The 11,900-nt window shown below is 31.0% G+C and overlaps 1 long non-coding RNA gene across 1 annotated transcript; it reads left to right on the top strand.

Moving 5' to 3' along the window:
- Positions 1-7,396: 7,396 nt before the first annotated feature.
- Positions 7,397-9,611, top strand: LOC124898755. The gene is made up of 2 exons (XR_007055523.1): positions 7,397-7,489; positions 9,314-9,611. It is a non-coding gene; the product is annotated as an uncharacterized LOC124898755 (long non-coding RNA).
- Positions 9,612-11,900: the final 2,289 nt, after the last annotated feature.

The raw sequence follows: 11,900 nt of genomic DNA, 5'->3' as shown, positions 1-11,900 counted from the left end.
TCCAACTTCTTAACATTAGTAGTCTTCGGGATTCTTTTGCTGATTGAGAAAAATGGATTGAAGTGACTAGCAGCTTTAGGTAGCTTGTTATGACCTCCAAAGAGAAATAACTTGAGATTGTGGGGAGTTTTGTGGAGGAAATTCTTAAGTCTTTTGGATGGTTTTCTTAAGCAGTATGTGTAGCTCTATCTGATTTTTCTATCTTCCCAGCAAAAGAACTACTATTAGCTTGGTTTCTTTGAATGTTTTACTTTTAGGTAGTTTAAGATAGGGAACATACAGAGCTGATCTGCTTCTTTTTAGCTGAAGACAAAAATCAAAAAGGTTATGAAATACACAAGGACACTTTCTTACTTTAGTTGTTCCTCCAGATATGTTTTTCAGTTTGCATTATATTGATAATTCTGACCCTACCCTGTGCAAAAAAATTCCAATTAGGGAAGGTATAAAGAGGAGAAAATTAAAAAGCTAAATGTTGTCTGATTGAGGGAATTGATGGTTCTGTCCACCTATCAGTAGGGATGAAATTTAAGCTTAGGCTGAAGTTGAGAAGTATTCTTAGGAACACAAGTTTAATTAGGGAATGGAATATCAACAACAATCATTATTAAGAAAAGGTTGATTAGTGAGTTGAGTTAATGCTTGATGTGATTAGTACATGTAACTAAAGAGCACCTAATTTTATGTCAATGGGGACCTCAAGTAATAATGAGAAAGGCCTTAATTAGCAATTAATCGAAGAGCTGGTTTTTGGACCCCCAGCCTTTAAAAGATTGGTACAGTGTTGGTTGAAGAAGATAAAAGGCAAAAACAGAAGAGATGATTGAAATGGGTGCTCAATCTCGTTTACATCAGTCTCTTTCCTATAGTTCTAAAACTTGAAGTCCTCATCATGACACAATAAGCAGTGTCTACCTCAATAATAAATTCATATAATCTGCGTGTTGATTGCTACTGAGTGTTGTGTTTTCCTAAGCTATTCTACTGAAACTTTTCAATTTGTGGTGTTCATGCATCTTGTGAGAGTAACTTTTGAAAACCACATTTGTTTTTGTCACTATCTTGTCTATCACCAATGAGCGTTTGTATCTATTGAATGTGTTAGCAACTAATTCATGTTAGTTTTTAATTTATTTGTGTGATATGACTTTGATTTAACTGCTTCTAAATATTGTACTGTTCAATATTATCCTTTTGTAAAACTGAGATGTAACTGAATATACAACAACAATTACTGCGCCTCATTCCTAAACAAGTGTTAGTTTCTACCACTTTTGGCTTTGGATTTCAATTCACATCTGGTTGTTTGAGAAACCAATGAGTTCATACTTGCATTATCTCTTTTTCTAAAATTTTGCAGGAATATGAAAATGGGGGAAAAGAGTCCACTTTTCTTGAGGTCTACGAAGAGACGCATAGGAAGAAAAAGAAGGACGGTACAAAAGGAGATTGGGTCGAAATGTGTGCTAAGGATGCATATGTAAAATAATAACTTTTATATACATTGTTTTTTTATTACTCAACTTTGCTTGTTTATGTACTGACAAATAATTTTTCTTTCAGGAAGAATTTCAAAAAGCATAGAAGATTGGCATCAAACCCAACCTACTTCAGAGGATGGTACCATAGTCCAACCATCACTTGTAGATATGACTAATATATGGACAACTGTGGTAGGTGGTCCAAAGAAAGGTAAACCTCCGGGACAGTGGTTCTCCAATCCTTGAGTAGTCCTTCGTTGTTTTGTAATTCCTCTTCTACTTTGCAAACTATGGAAGAAATGGAAGCAATGAAAAAAAAATTGTGGAATTGACGCAAGAATGTGAAGCTAACGATGCTAAGTTTGCTAAATTTGAGGAGTTGGTTAAGAAGAACATGCCTCAAGTATTTCATGATGTGGAAGAGAGTGAATCTGATGATAATTAGATTGTAGTTATTGTTCTTGTTTTTGGTTGTGACATTTAGATATTTAAACTATTTGATTTGATGTTTATTTTGGATGTTTTAAAGTGGTTGTATTTATAAATTTTTATCGTGTTTGATCCTACTGTGAAAACACATTAGTTATGTTTTTTATAATCTGAGAGCAGTGTAAGCTAATGCAAGATTCAATTATATAATTATTGGGTGAATATTTTTATTAAAATTCTGACTAAAGTAGTCAGAAGAATAATTATTAAATAATTATTTATTAATGTTCCGACTATAGTAGTTGGAATGATTATTTTATTAAATAATTTTTTATTAGTTTCTGACCACAATAATCGGAAAGAATATTTATTTATTAAAATTCTGATTAAAGTGGCTTAAATAATATATATTAAGTTTCTGACTACAGTAGTAGGAATAATTATAATTATTAAATAATTATTATTAATTTTCCGACTACAGTAGTCAGAATAATTATAATTATTAAATAATTATTAATTAATTTTTCAACTACCGCATTTGGAATAATTATAATTAGTAAATAATTATTTATTAAATTTCTGACTACCACAGTCGGATGATTTATAATTATTAAATAATTATTTATTAAATTTTGAACTAGAGTAGTTGAAATATTTATAATTATTAAATAAGTATTTATTAAATTTCTAACTACGTTTTCGACTATAGTAGTCAAAAATTTCTGACTTAAGTAGTTGAAAATATTTTTCCGACGAGCTATATTCCGATTACCATGAAACAGTCGGAAAGTAGTTGGAACTACCTTATTTTCTGACCACATTCCGACTACAGCAGCTGTTGGAAAAATGATGTTTTCTAGTAGTGTTGATTACTAGCAGGAATACCTTTTTGTGTTTCAATTTGAGAAATTCCCAAGCTGAATAAGGGTAAATCTTCATTAGCCATTGAAGATCAAACAAATTAACACAAAAGAACTTAAAACATATATGAATATTGACTTGTATTGTTAAAAACTAACTTAAAATCCACATAAACAAACAGCTAACCTCTTTGAAGTAGTTGACAAATTTTGAAATTTAATGAAGAAAGATTACAGTTCTAATCAGTTGAAGTAGTGGAGAAGGAAGTTAACTCAAATTTTGCTGATATGGGAGAGATTTTAGGGGAGGAATTTGTGGGGAAAAAATATTGTATGCGTTAATGGAGGAGAGAAAATCGGGTATGAGATTTACAACATATTAAAGTTACAAAAAGGGATTTTATGTAATTTTTAAAAGGGTAAGGGATATTTGGTAATATGGTGTCTTAAGTTTGAGATTTGTGTAATTTTTCCATAAAACATTAACTTGAAGAAGAAAAAAAATATTGTAATTTATTTATTTTTTTAAAAAAATAATAATACACAAGCACGCATATACACCTCTTTATAATTTAATCTAAATTTTTAATTTTATCATTCTTTAACCTTTTTCTAATTTTTTTCAATGTAATTAATCATAAAATAAAAAATATTATTACATTCAATATGAAAATACTATAATTCTAAATAATTAATATAAAAATATTTTAATATTAACTAAAAACATAAATATGTCACTGAACTTATAAATATTAAATCTTTTATTTTCCACATATTTCTACATTAAAAATATATGCACATTCATGTCATTATTACAAATAAATTTAAACATCTATGCCACTACCTTTAAAAAATAGTTCATTTTCACTATTCTATTTAATGGTATTTTTAGTTTCATAAATGACTAAAAAATTGAATAAATATTAATATCCATTTTTGTGTCAATAATTTCAAAACAAAATTTTAATTATGTCCGTTCCCCTATTAATTATAAATCAAACAACAATTTCTTAATCAAATACGAATAATTTAATTTTATTATACTAAACATAAATGTACAATTATTTATCATACTAAAATAAGACGTTGCAATCTATAATTATTTAAAATAATACGTTATTTATCCGTACATCGTGCGGGTACGTATACTAGTAATTAATATATAATAATAAAGGTGGATCTTTAATTCGGTGACGTGGCGCTCAAATATTTAGGTATTGCGTTTATCTTTTATCTCAGATTTTTGACTTTTTTTCTTCATTTTAATTCATTTGCTCAATCGAAAAAATAAATAAAAGAACTTAGTGTTTTCAGTTATGCAAAACTCATCAAAAGCCTTTTTAAAAACTCGAACGTTCTCTATTTTAATTTGATCATTCAACTACCGCTAGGGCATATGAAAAGGTACTACTTTAATGCCCACTATCTCGCTCGTACAAACTCACAAACTTTTCAATTTTCTCAATCTAAACGTAAAGCTTTTATTGTATAAAATTATAAATTGAATGTTAGCAAATTCAATCTATTTCTTAGCCAACATATGAATTTTAGAAGTATTTGAAAGGATGTTTTTATAGCTTTAGTTCATGTTGAAACAAGCTGTATTGTTGTTCTAACTGATTTCCTACACTTTTATTTCTACTGATTAACTATTCTTCTACTAATTGATTTTCCCCCTTTTGCTTATAATAGTAATTGTTGTCGTTTTGTGATTGTTTCTCTTCTCTCGATTGATAAATTTAGAGATATTTTGTGATATGCTACCGAATTGTTCCTTTTGTTTCAAATCACGTTTCATGTCAAAGTGACATAGATTTTCTTATTGTTATTTTTGTCAAGTACAAACTTTTGAAATACCAGTAAACATTTGCTAAATAGCAAAATTTATTATTTCAGTGAGTTTGATTATCTTATGTACCTATTTCCTTTATTAAGTGTGAATTTCCAGATCGTAATTGTAGGGTAAAGTTTCAAATAATTTTTATTATTTATAATAGCTTAACAATTAAATTATTATATAGTCACATGAATTCTTGAATTAATTGAGAAAGTTGTTGCCTTAGACAGTTAGGAAAGTATTCAAGGGTAAGGTGACCTTGGAGATTGTTGGCTATAAATGGTGCGATCAGCATGCATGCATTTTCTATCATGGTGATATATATTGAGGCAGATTGTATTCGACATGGGATATCCCAAATGGATATTCAATCTTACTTTGGTTCTCTCTCTCTCTCTCTCTCTCTCTCTCTCTCTCTCTATATATATATATATATATATATATATATATATATTATAAAATAAAAGAACAACTTTAACTTGGTGACTGTGGTGCTCTAACATTTGATATTGCTATTTATCGTTTATTTTATATTTTTAACATTTTTTCTTTATTTTATTTTAGCCGCGCAGGCAACACATATATACTATGAAAAGAAACACGAGAATTTTTTAGAACAAAAAGAGATCCATACTGGAACATAGCAGAATTATTGTACAAAGAATGCATGAAGAGATATAGAAAGATAGTTCAAGGTTTGGACATGGGGTTCGTTGTGAAGTGTTCACTGATCACCACAGTTTATAGTATGTGTTCACGTAGAGGGATTTGACTTTGAGACAACATGGATGGAGTTACTTAAATATTATGATATCACCATTCTCTACCATCCGGAGAAGGCTAATATGGTCGCTGATGTATTAAGCAGGAAGTCAACAAGTATAGGTAGTTTGGCTTATCTAAATGCTAGCAGGCGACCATTGGCTAGAGAGATTCAGACTCCATCTAACAAGTTTATTCGACTTGAGGTGACTGGGAGAGGAGGAATTCTAGCCAGCATTGAGGTAAGGTCCACATTTTTTTATCAAATCAAGGCTAAACAATTTAAGAATGCTAAGTTGAGCAAGATTAGTGATAAGGTTTTGCAGGGTGAGGCCTAAGAGGCCATTCTTGATGGTGATGGTGTGTTATGGATTAAGGGGCGAGTTTGTGTACCCCGTGTTGATGATTTGATTCCTATTATTCTAGCTGAGGCTCTTTGTTCGAAGTATTCTATACATCCTGGAGCGGCTAAGATGTATCGTGACTTGAGACAACATTATTGGTGGGGGTGAATGAAGCATGATATAGTTGATTTTGTTGCCAAATATCAGAGTTGCAACAGATAAAGCACGAACATCAGAAGCCTTATGGTACTCTTCAGCAGATGCCCATACCTGAATGGAAATGGGAGGGATAGCTATGGATTTCGTTGTTAATCTTCTCAAGACTTTGGAAAGTATGATTCTATATGGGTTATTATGATTCTATATGGGTTATTGTGGATAGATTGACTAAATCTGCACACTTCATTATGTGGTTCAGGTGACTTATAATGCAGAAAAGTTAGCCAAGATTTATCTTAAAGAGATTGTTCAATTGCATGGGATCCCAATTTTTATTATTATGGATAGGGGTGTTCAATTTTCCTCTATATTTTAGAAGAAGTTGCATGAGGAGTTGGGTACAATATTGGACTTTAGTACAATTTTTCACCCTCAGGCCGATGGGTAGTTTGAGCAAACGATTAAGGTGTTAGGGGATATGCTCCATACGTGTGTGATGGATTTTGGAGGTCATTGGAATTCGTTCCTACCTTTGGCCGACTTTGCATATAATAAAAGTTATCATTCGAGTATCGACATGGTGTCGTTTGAGGCATTATATGGGAGGAGGTGTAGATCTCCCATTGAGCGGTTTGATGCTTTTGAGGTGAGATCATGGGGTACTGATCTGTTGAGAGACTAATTGGACAAGGTTAGTTCATCCAGGAGAAGCTTATAGCGGCTCAAAGCAGGCAAAAGGAATATGCGGATCGAAAAGTTAGAGATATGCACTTTATAAGGGTTAGCAAGTATTGCTCAAAGTTTCACCTATGAAGGGTGACATGCATTTTGGGAAGCGAGGTAAGCTCAGTCCTAGATATATTGGGCCGTTTGAGATTCTTTAGAGTGTGGGACCGGTGGCCTATAGATTGGCATTGCCTCCAAGTTTGTCGAGAGTTCACCTTATGTTTCATGTATCTATGCTAAAGAAGTTTCAGGGTGATGGTAACTATATAATTCATTGTGATTCGCTCTTGTTAGATGAAAATCTCTCTTATGAAGAGGGACCTATTGCTATTCTTGATAGAGACGTCCGTAAGTTGAGGACTAAGGAGATTGCGCCTATGAAGGTCAATAAAAAAATCGTCCTATTGAGGAGGCCACATGGGAGACCGAAGCAGACATGCGTAGCAAGTATCCACATCTTTTTGTCGATTCAGGTAATTTCCTCTTTCCCCACCTTGTCACTTGTCTACCCATTCGAGGATGAACTATTGTTTAATTGATATATGATGTAACGACTCTCCCGGTTGTTTGTGAAATCTTTTCATCTTTCCTATTTTAGCTCTCCCTATAGTTGGTGTACGCGAATTATAACTCACGAGATGAGTCGTATCAATGATTGAGGTGTTTGGAAGTTTTGAATATTTTAAATAATTATTTAATTAATAAATCAATGGATCAAAATAGCAATTTATTTACTTATGTGATTAATATAAGGATGAAATTAAGTGGTTAGGGTTTACCATATACACTAATAATAAAATCAGATATAGGGCAAGAGGGAGGCAGATGGTTAACGACAATACCATTTATACAAAGGAGCCTTGAAGGAGATCTCTCTCAGACTAGCTTGAGGTTAGTTGATAAGTTTTATTTTGTGGTTTTGATTTTACGCTTACAGTGCCTTAATCATCTAGAGGCTATGAGGTTAAAATTCTACGGATTAGTAGTTTAAGCACCATAATAAAGCATTGTGACAGTAACATGAGTGACAATGACCCAATTGTATTTGTTAGTTCTTTTTGGTGTGATCAGCATAGGATTGAATTGGTGAAGCTTTCCATGATATCGGTATTTAATTGGGTTACCTAGTAATATTATATAATAATATAGTAATCAGTAAGATTAGATTTGAATTGGAATGTTTAGAAAGGTTATATAAATATAATGTATTTAGTAGTTGGTAGTCTGTTAGGATTCGTGGAAAATTATTAGGAGTTAGTGTTGTCTGTTAGGATTAGTAGAAAAATTGTTGGGAGTTATTATAAATTTCACTACTGGAATTGACGCAACATGGCCGAAGTGATAATTTTTGCTATAGTTAATTTACTAAGGCAGCGACGACAATTGAGAATTAGTGATATAATTGATTTATGGCTAATAGATTTCAGCGTTGTTAATGATTTTGCAGTTCACTATTGTTCGTGTATTATCGTAGATTCCAAAATTTATAGAATGGAGGTTTAGGTCTAGAGTTCTTAGAGTAAAAAATTTGCTAAAATTGCAGATCAAGTGATGACCCGTTTTAGTTGAAATTTAACGTACTAGTTCGTGCTTTTATGTAGATTATATATTTGCACAGATTTTGATCATCCGGAAGCTTTACGAAAAGGCAAGACCCTTGCAAAGTAGCTTGCCTTTGAGTTCTTCGATTGAGGCGGGTTATGATTTAATTAGAGTTTAGACTCGATTTAATTGTGTGTATGCTCCTAAATTGAATTCTTGTTGATTGGTATTAGGACATGCTTGAAATTGATGATATTTGGATTGTTAAGATTTGTATAAATAATTATTGAAAATTTAACTGATGGAATTGTCTTATGACTTTAAGTGTACTTGTAAACTTAGTACATCGTATTGTATCCTGAGGTTTAGTGTGAATTTTATAAAACATATCTAATATAGTTATGGAGGATCGGGTACCACGCCGGTACGAATATGATATTGATATTACTTGTTTATGGAGGATCGGGTGCTACGCCGGTACGGATAACATATTGATATTACTTGTTTATGGAGGATCGAGTACCACATCGGTACGAATATGTATATTGATATTACTTGTTTATGGAGGACCGGGTACCACGCCAGTACAGATATGTATATTGATATTACTTGATTATGGAGGATCGGGTACCACGCCGGTACGAATATGATATTGATGTTACTTGTTTATGAAGGGTCGGGTACCACGCTAGTACGAATATGATATTGATATTACTTGTTATTGAGGATCGGGTACCACGCCGGTATGATACATGAACATAAATTGTTCCCTGCAGGTCATGACTATTTGGATAAGAATAAGTATCATAGCATGTGTGTACATATTTGTGTTGAATTTGAGAGTTTGTACGGGTTATTAAGCAGATAATGAACTACTGATGTTCTAATTGTGAGTTTTATAAGGATGTGGTTGTTATTTATGAATTTGTTGTTGATTCTGTGGATGTTTACTGTATAGTTGATACCCTTGATGGTTATGTGGTTTGTTTGTGATCACTCTTTGACCTGTTATTGCTGTATTGTTGATTCATCGAATATTTTATGTGACGATTCGTGTCTACTTGTTATTTGATTTATGTTGTGTACATGCTATTAAATTGAGTTGGTCTATGATACCTACCAATACATAATGGTTTGTATTGATACTACCCTATACTATTTTGTTGAGTGTAGAAAGCGTTCTAGAGGCTCAGACACGAGCTCACCTCTAGAGCTTGATAGCAGATCTTGACTCAAGGGTGCGCACTCCGTCTCCAGGCTGCCATGGGTCATCCTAGTTGTCCTTGTCTATCTTTCGGGCAATGAAACATTCTTTATTTACTTTATTTTTGGATCTCTTTTAGACATGATTTTTGTTAGGAGTTCTTGTACGATGACTTTTGGGTCTTGGAGATTTCAGTGAGTAGCTTGTTGAATGATTAGCTCCAGATTATTGTAAGTTGATTTTATGATAATATCGTTTTAATATTGACTAAGTGATTGAGTAATGGTTCGGTTTAGATGGTTCTCCCAGAGGAAGATTAGTGTGAGTGTCACTCATGGCCTTTTGGGTCATGACATAATTAAATATATTAATGGTCAAAACTTTCCTTATTAGAAATCATAAAAAATAATGACAACTAATATTCTTTCGATTAGTTTAAGAATTTTAAATCAACTAAATTTGATTTTAAGAAAATTTTAAAAAACTATAAATCTACATCTACAATATAATAAAAGTGAAGACCTTTAGAAAAGTAATAGTTTAAAAACAACTAAAATTGGTTTTTGTAAAGTTGTCCAAATATTAACATAGTACGTGTTACTATTATTTGTGATGTATATTATTTTTGCTTTGTATAAAATTAAGACTTGATTTATTTATTTTACAAAACTGCTTTTTATATCTTTTTTTTGGACTTTTTCTAAAAAATCAAAGTTGGTTTGAGATTATTGTTTTTAAATAATTTAATATTATACAATATTTAGGTTGGGATTTAAAAAAAAAAAAGTCAATTATACATTATATAGATTTTTGAAATTAATTAAAGTCCCTATTTCATCTAGATAAAAAATCATAATATTTAATACTTCTAAATCAATTAAAATTTCACGTTATATAAAAAGAACTTTTACAACTCTATTTAAGTAATATTTTCAATCAAATTTTACAAGAGATATAAACATTGCCTTATTTTATGTTTAGTTTTCTTCTTATTTTATTTTTGATTCAAGTCATATTATTGTGTTCATTGTCATCATCCTCTTTGTCTTTCTTTATTTGATTTTCAGTTCACTTACTTCTTTCTTTTGTCTTTATTTTTGCAGTTTCCAAAACATACGTAAGGAAAAAATAAGCTTATGTGTAGAATTTTCTTATTTAGTGAAATCTTGATAGTATCTATCATAAAGATAAATTTATTTGTGATTTGAGGTAAGTTTTTAAAAATTTTAGTATATTTTTGAAGTTTACGATAAATAAATTATCATTTATTCTCGATAGACAATTGTTAATTGAGAAGTTATTAACTAATCATGTATTCTTGATAGATAAATGTTAGTTGATAAGTAATTTGTGATTTTTGTTTTTAATGACTCAGATGCAATTAATAATTTTAAATTAACTTATTTGCAATGTTATAGTCCTAAAATAAACAGTAAGAAAGAAAATATTATTAATTGTGTAGATAGAGAAAAAGGACTTCTAATTTTATTGTTTCACGGGCTCTATGTGTACATCGCATATGTGTGCATTTCTTTTTAATGTTTTACACTTCATCTTAATTGTTTTATCAAATTTGCTTGAAAATTACATAATGAAATGACACTAACATATATTTTTTCTTTTCGATAATTAACTTTTACGTCGAGAGAATGGCAGTAGCATATAAGCTGCCACCAGTCCACCATAGTTGCTTGATACGTATTTATATTTATCTATATCTATAATCTATAATTTATAATTCTCCTATATAAGAAGTGGGAGTGGAGCTGCTTGTCACCTGCTTCCTCTGTGATTTTACTACATCACCTCTAATTAGTTATTATATAATATTTAAGTATTAAAAAAATATTTAATAAAAAATGTAAAACAGACATTTATGACATTTCTGTTTCAGCTACTTCAATCGTAATTTTGCTATATTACCACTAATTAATTATTATAAGTCATCTAAGTATTAAAAAAATAACAATATTTAACAAAAAGGATAAAATAGATGCAAAATGATAAATTAAGTCTTGAAATTTTGAATTAATTTGATATTTTATATGAGGTTCACTTAAATTTTTTTCATAAGTATTTTTTATAATAATTTTGCTATCACTTCTAATTAATTATTATAAGTCATTTAAGACATGTCTACTTCAATAATTCAATCGTGGTATTTGGTTGACTCTCAAAATTATATGAGTATCGCTTTTTTTTGGACAACTTTTTAGAATTTTATTGATTAAGAAATTAAACGAACATGTAGAATATTTGTCCAACCCGATAGGCCCAATCGGTCCCCTACCCGATCCAATTGCCAAATAAATAAAAGAACAACAAATATCCTGGTAGGATTTCCAAATTGAGCTCTCACTTCCACTTTGCTTCCTCCGCCGTAGCTGGTATTGTAGCCATGTTTCCCTTTGTGCACCACTAGTTCACCTTGCTTCGATTTTGGGTGTTTGGTGAGTTTCCTTGGCCGAAGTTGCTGGGTTGTTATTGCAGCTTGCTTAAGTAAGCTCAATTGTTGCTGTAGTTCTTTGTTAGCTCATGTATCTAACTCCTCCCTTT

The sequence above is a fragment of the Capsicum annuum genome, chromosome 5, assembly GCF_002878395.1.
Source record: "Capsicum annuum cultivar UCD-10X-F1 chromosome 5, UCD10Xv1.1, whole genome shotgun sequence".
In the NCBI taxonomy this organism is placed as follows: domain Eukaryota; kingdom Viridiplantae; phylum Streptophyta; class Magnoliopsida; order Solanales; family Solanaceae; genus Capsicum; species Capsicum annuum.
Note: the sequence above shows the minus strand (reverse complement) of the source record. Positions and strands in the feature narration are given on the sequence as shown.